Raw genomic sequence first — 7,450 nt, 5'->3', positions numbered from 1 at the left:
GAAGGGAAATCCTAACCTAACCATAGAATCCAGCACCCCTGTCCCCGACTCAGTAACCACTCAGAGTCCTCCCCATCCCTTCACAATGACTGGGCTCTCTGTCCGGAGAGCTATGCCTATTGGACAAACACACCTGATTAAATGGAAGCAGTGGTTATGTTCCCCTGCCCCCCTCCCAACTAATGCACTAGAAAGCTTCAGTGATAGGAAAAAGAAAAGGACAGGAGTAGGTAGGTGGTTGTGAAGTGATTAAGAACTTGACCCCTTCAGTCCTGACCAAAGAAAGCAAGAGATATTAACTGGGTGTGAGGAATTAAAAAAAAAAAAAAAGACCTTGATATTCCACCCTTTGAGTTATAGCTATTATAACATTGAGAGGGGTGAGAGTGGGAGTAAGATGTAGAATTAAGAGGGGTTTCGAGGGCTGCAAGGCTAGTCCACTTAGTTCTTGTACTGGAAGGGCTCGTCGCCCGTTTCGTTCAGAAGACATGTGTGGATGAGGGCTTCGGTCACGGCGAAGGGGTCACAGTTGGCAGATGGGCGAAGGTCTTCGGAGTAGCCCTTCTTCTCCTGGCCAACAGTCCGGGGGATGCGGATGCTAGCACCACGGTTGGCCACGCCGGCAGAGAAGTCATTGATGTTGGAGGTTTCGTGGAATCCAGTTAGGCGCCGGGTGTTGTCCAGGCCCCACTTGGGATCGTAGGCTCGGGTGTGGTACTGGTGCCGCTTGCTTAGTTTCTCAATGGCCTCCTCAATGTACTTCAGACCATTCTCTCACATGGCCTTGGTGCTAAAGTTGGTGTGGCAGCCAGCACCATTCCAGTTTCCAGGATTGGGCTTAGGATCAAAGGTGGCGATCACTCCGAAGTCTTCACACACACGATGCAAGATGAAACGGGCCACCCAGAGATGATCGCCCATGTCGATTCCTTCACAGGGTCCTATCTGGAATTCCCATTGTGCAGGCATGACCTCGGTGTTCGTGCCCCCAATCTTGATGCCGGTGTACAAGCAGGCCCGGTAGTGAGCCTCCACAATATCCCTGCCATAGGCCTTGTCCACTCCCACACCACAGTAGTAGGGACCCTGGGGCCCAGGAAAGCCACTGGAAGGCCAACCAAATGGGTGCCCATCAGTGCCCATGAGGGTATATTCCTGCTCCATTCCAAACCAGGGGCGCTGGTTGCTCATCATGTCCATTATCCGTTTACAGGTGTGCCTTAAATTGGTCTCTGCCGGCTTTCGGTTGTACTTGAAGACTTCACAGAACACCAGCTTGTTGGGGTCCTTGTGGAAAGGGTCCCGAAACATGGCAGTGGGGACAAGATACATGTCACTGTTGGAGCCTTCAGACTGAAAAGTACTAGAGCCATCAAAATTCCACTCGGGCAACTCTTCTATACACTTGGGTTCAGAATCCAAGGTTCGGGTCTTGCAGCGCAGTCCTTCTCCAGTACTGTCGATCCAGATGTACATAGCTTGGACTTTATCGCCCTGAGGTAGGGCCATGTACACCTGCTTGATGCCTTTGTTCAAGTGGGAGCTCACCGAGGTGGCCATGGTGGAAGGTGTTCTGGGCGCCGAGCAAAGCGGCAGGGCAAGCAGGCAGCGAGAGCGAGGTGAGGAGAAGAGAGGCGAGGAGGACGGAGAGGTGCTGCTTAGACAGCCTGCTCTTCTCCCATTCTCGGCTCTGCCACTAAAAACAGTATTGAAAGGGACAGAAAGCCGGCAGGAGGGAGATAAACCCCAGATGAGCAGGAAGAGTAAGGTACAAGAACAAGTGGAAGAACAGGTCCCAGAGAAGAAAGTTAGTAGGAGACTGGAGAGTGGCCAAAAGGTAGATAGTGACCACATAGGACTGGAAAAGGAAGAGCTCTTGATCTGCTCCCATCCCAACCCAGCAGTTGGGAATTCTCTCCTAGAGTTCCTCTCTAGTTCCCAAACTCTCGAGTTCCTCTGGAGAAGCTCTACCAACAGCCTCTATTCCATTGATCACTGGTCTTTAGATAGAGCCACCTCTGGTTTCTTTTCTTCATTATGCCAAAGGATAGAGATTCCAGTATGCTCTGTAAAGCAAAAAGTGAAAATGCCACTATTTGTACTTTAATTTTTTCCCCTTGGGTAACTAAAAAATTATTTTAGCTTGGAATTTGGGTAGATTTATTCTGTACTATAGACAATTGACTGAATCTTTTTACTTATCTCATGACTACCTGGTATCATTTTCATTCCTTTCAGATTACTGTTATTTTCCAGATAAACAAAGATTTTGAGAATAGGACTACTTATTTTCCAAGACACCCACCATCTCTACTCTGTACCTTCAAATCTAAACCACCAATATATACACACTTTTAAATTCTTTCTGCCTTCCTGCCTGCAACTAAATATACCCACATGAGAGCTCATGTATCTGGTCTATAACAGGAATAGATTTATGAAACATAGTTTCTGATCATCAGCCTCCTTGTATCATAATCTCAGTCCCCATTTCCATGACATCCATGTTAGAGATATGTAAATCCTTCTACTATTTCCTGGGACATCTCTCTCTTAGTGTGTTTTGTGGTTATGGTCATACTGGAATAAAAAAGTATCTTCAAAATCCCTTATATAACTAAGACTGACAATTTGAAAACACAGTGTCAAGTGTCCAAAGTATTACCTGGAAATAGAACGCAGGTTCTATTTCCAAGTTCATAGAGTAAGATTCTAAAACAAAACAAAATAAAATCCTGTCTGCCAATGACTGAGCTTTATCCATAAGTAGAATTAATGCATAAGGTCAAGTTCCGAGCATAATTTTAAAGTAGATAAAATTTGGTCCTTCCAACTTAATCTAGCAAAGTGGGAAAGGGCATTTGCCTTTACATTCATATCATAGACTGCTAATTTCAGAGGCTGTGCCAAATACTGGTTGCTGTTGTGCTGTGCCTAGTTGATCAGTTGTACCCGACTCTTTGGGAGCCCGTGGACTGTAGCCCACCAGGCTCCTCTGTCCATGGGAATTCTCCAAGCAAAAATATTGGAGTGGGTTGCCATGCCCTCCTCCAGGGGATCTTCTCAATCCAGGGACTGAACCCAGTCTCCTGCACTGCAGGCAGATTTTTACCATCTCAGCAGAACATAGTCAAACATGACTGGGAAGGCAGACCCAGGTCTCTAAGGTAAGAAGAATGTCCACTTGTAGAAGAGTTGACTGAAGAGTAATGTTGGAGTCAAATTTTAATGGTATTGTGGCTAACTTGGTCTGTGGATGATAACTTGCTTTTCTCTGCTGCTGGTGTTCTAGGAAGGCCAGCTTAATATTTTCTGAACAACTTTTTGCAGATTTCTGTCATGTGGTTTTCACAAGCATGATACAATTTCAAGAGGTGTTCCCTTAAAGTTTGATCTCCCAGATTTGAATTCAGTTTTGACACATTCTACCTGTGTCACATTGGGAAAAATGCTTCACTTCAAGTCTCATTTTTTAACCTGAGGACAATAATAGTTTCCATGATAGATGGTAGTGCATGTTAACAATACATCAAAATTTTAAAGGATAGTAGTTGTTGTTGTTCAGCCGCTCAGTCATGTCCAACTCTTTTTGACCCTATGGACTGCAGCACACCAGGCTTCCCTGTCCTTCACCATCTCCTGGAACCTGCTCAAACTCATGTCCATTGAGTCACTGATGCCATCCAACCATCTCTTCCTCTGTTGTCCCTTTCTCCTCCTGCCTTCAGTCTTTCCCAGATCAGGATCTTTTCTAATAAGTTGCCTCTTTGCATCAGGTAGCCAAAGTAGTGAAGTTTCAATTTAAGCATCAGTCCTTTCAATGGATATTCAGGGTTGATTTCCTTTAGGATTGACTGGTTTGATCTCCTTGCAGTCCAAGGGACACAGTTGAAAAGCATCAATTCTTTGACTCAGCCTTCTTTATGGTCCAACTCTCACATCCATACATGATTACTGGAAAACCATAGCTTTGACTAGATGGACTTTTCTTGGCAAAGTAATGTCTCTGCTTTTTAATATGCTGTCTAGGTTGGTCATAGCTTTTCTTCCAAGGAGCAAGCATCTTTTAATTTCATGGCTGCAGTCACCATCTGCAGTGATTTTAGAGCCCAAGAAAATAAAGTCTGTCATTGTTTCCCCATCTATTTGCCATGAAGTGATGGGACCAAATGTCATTATCTTGGTTTTTTGAATGTTGTTTTAACCCAGATTTTTCACTCTCCTCTTTGACCTTCATCAAGACGTTCTTTAGTTCCTCTTCACTTTCTGCCATAAGTATGGTGTTATCTGCATATCTGTTCAGTTCAGTTGCTCAGTCATGTACAACTCTTTGCGACCCCATGGACTGCACCATGCCAGGCCTTCCTGTCCATCAACCAACTCTCGGAGCTCACTCAAACTCATGTCCATCGAGTTGGTGATGCCATCCAACCATCTCATCCTCTGTCATACCCTTCTCCTCCTGCCTTCAATCTTTCCCAGCATCAGAGTCTTTTCAAATGAGTCAGCTCTTCACATCAGGTGGCCAAAGTATTGGAGTTTCAGCTTCAACATCAGTCCTTCCAATTAACACTCAGGACTGATTTCCTTTAGGATGGACTGGTTGGATCTCCTTGCAGTCCAAGGGGCTCTCCAGAGTCTTCTCCAACACCACAGTTCAAAAGCATCAATTCTTTGGTGCTCAGCTTTCTTTATAGTCCAACTCTCACATCCATACATGACTACTAGAAAAGCCATAGCTTTTACTAGACAGAATAGACAGATAACTCTTGAATATCTCTTCCTAAAGAACTAGTCTCTGATTCCCATAGCATGTTTTGCAGTTTTTAAGTTCTCCTTTCTCCTTCCCATAGTTGGATGCTTAGAGTCCAGTCTTTACTGCTAAAAATTATTTGCCTTTAGCAGACACAGAACATAGACCAATTCTTTTTAATTTATTATAGCAAGATAATTTAAGTTGTTTAATAGCCTTGTGAGTTGAGGACATGGGTTTCACTGCATGGGATCCAAACATTTATTGACCTGCTTATATCTGCTTTTAAATTTTATTTTTAAAATTATTTCTTAGTGTTTAGGCATGATCACAATAGTTTAAAATGAGCTTTCCAATTAACAAAGGTTATAACACCACTAATATATTAATTTATTATTAATAAACTAATATTATTTATTAGTTTATAAATATGTTATTTATAAACTATAAATGAAATCTGGTTATATGTACCTTAGTTTTTGTTGTTATACTAACACTTTTTATTACTATCAGCTTCCATATATTGAACACTTACTATGCACTAGTCACTGTGCTACTTAATTCAATAATCCTCACAACTACCTTAAGTTAGATTTTGTTCTAAGAAATTTGGGAGTGGAAGAAGATGGCAGAGAATTAAGATGGGGGGATCACCAGCCTCTCCACAAATACATAAAAAAACTCATCAAGATATGGAACAACTCTTACAAAGCAACCTCCAGATCACAGCAGAATACCCCAGGCCTCCAGAAGGCAGGCTAAGCTCCCTGGAATGAGGTAAGAGAGAGGATGAAGACAGAAAAAGGGAAAAGATAGGGAATTTCTGGATGGGAGCTTGTGCCCCAAGGGAGGTAGGGAGTCCTGAAGCAGGAAGAGTTCCATGCATGGGGAAGCTCCCTCACAGGCAGACCCAAGGGAGAGCTGAGGAATCCTGGAAAACTGGGCAAAGCCAGGACTTAGAGGACAGAAAACAGAGAAATCTGCACTTCTCAGCCCATAAGCAGCTCATAACTGTGGCCCCAACCAGAGGGCAGGCTCGGGGAACTGAGAGAAGCCCACAGAAGCCTTGCAGTGCAAAGGGCAGGCCAGGGGTGCTGTGATAGACAGAGAGAGGGGCAGCATAGAGACCTCTCCAGCACACACAACCCTCAGAGGAATAGTGGGCAGGCCAAGGGAGCAGAAAGAAGAACACACAAGCCCCACAATATAGAGGGTGGGCTGGTGAGCTGAAACAAGTGCACACAAGCCCCATGATTCAGAGGACAGGTCCAGGGAGCCAAGGCAAGTGAACATAAGCCCTGAGAAGCAGAGGGTGAGCTCAGGGGGGCTGAGGAAAGCCCACACAAGTCTTTGTGACACTTTTCTCGATCAGGGAGCTGAGAAAAGACCCATAAAACCCCTACCTGGAAAGCTTCAGCCTGCAGTGCAGGGCGAGGCTGGGGAACAAAAGCACTAGCAAAGATACCAGGGACAAGTAGGGAGGGGGCTGGTGCCAGTGAAGATATGCTGAGACAGCCACTTCGACGCAGCTGTGGAAGTAGATGTGTCTAACACTGCCAAAGTCAGAAGGACTGCCCAAACACATACTGAACCATAGACACCCCAAAACGTACTACTGGACACTGCACTACCCTTCAGAGAGAAGAGATCCAGCTCCAACAATCAGAACACAGGCACATATCCTCCAACCAGAAAAACATCACAAGACACTAACCCAACCCCATGCATGGGGACAGAGTCCACAACCAAGAATAAGTATGACCTTGAGACCTTTTTTCTTTCTTATAAATCTCTGTTTATTCCCCCTACATATTTCTACCTTCACATTAACATTTGCAGTGCTATGGAGTTTTCTTCTTTGCTTCTTTAGTTTAAAAAAAAAAATTCATTTTAAGATTTTCATTTTCTTTTTCACCCCCTTTTTTTGGTGATTTTTCTGATTTTGTTTTTGTATATTTGACTGCTTTTCTTAGAGTAGCTATTCCTGAGTATATATAAATTGTTTTCACATATATCTATTTATCTTTGCTTTTCTATTTTTTATTTTCTCTCTCATTTTTACCCTTTTTTCCACCCCTTCCTTTTCTCTCCCCTCTCCTCTTTTTTTTCTGTGTTTTCTTCTACCTTTTTTCCTTCACTCTTTTTTTCACCAACTTATTTGCTATATTCCCCAGTTAGCACTCTGCTTAGGCTCAGTTTTCTGCACTGAGCATTACCTAGCTCTGCTTTTAAGTGGTTGATATCAATCTTGGTTTCCCTTGTTCACCAAGTCAATCTCCTGGAGTCTTTAGAATACTTTGCTTATAACTGTGTGTGTGGAAGTGTGTGTATATGTACCATTATTTCTGTAATTACCTGTGTGATCTCCTCTCACTAGAACACTAGCACAAGTCATCCCTAACAAGAAGTCAACACAAACCCATCAACCAACCTTTACCCCCAAGGGTAAAAACTAAAAGGAAGAAGGAATACAACCCTAAATCATGAGAAAAGGAGACCTCAAGTGGAGCAAGTTAGGGGGAGAAAAATGAGAAAGCAGAGAAATACAGCACAAATTAAAGAAAAAGGTAGAAACTCAGACCAAATAAACAAAGAGGAAATAAGCAATCTACCTGAAAGAGAATTCAGAATAATGACAGTAAAGATACTCTGAAGACTTGAAAATAGAATGGAGAAAATGCAAGAAACAATTAAGAC

General features: G+C 43.4%; 1 pseudogene; it reads right to left on the bottom strand.

The window, feature by feature from the left end:
- Positions 1–246: 246 nt before the first annotated feature.
- Positions 247–1,700, bottom strand: LOC139179466 (glutamine synthetase pseudogene; annotated as a pseudogene).
- Positions 1,701–7,450: the final 5,750 nt, after the last annotated feature.

The sequence above is a fragment of the Bos indicus genome, chromosome 24 (genome assembly GCF_029378745.1).
Source record: "Bos indicus isolate NIAB-ARS_2022 breed Sahiwal x Tharparkar chromosome 24, NIAB-ARS_B.indTharparkar_mat_pri_1.0, whole genome shotgun sequence".
NCBI classification, from domain to species: Eukaryota; Metazoa; Chordata; class Mammalia; order Artiodactyla; family Bovidae; genus Bos; species Bos indicus.
The sequence above is the reverse complement of the archived record's forward strand: the minus strand, read 5'-3'. Positions and strand labels throughout refer to the sequence as shown.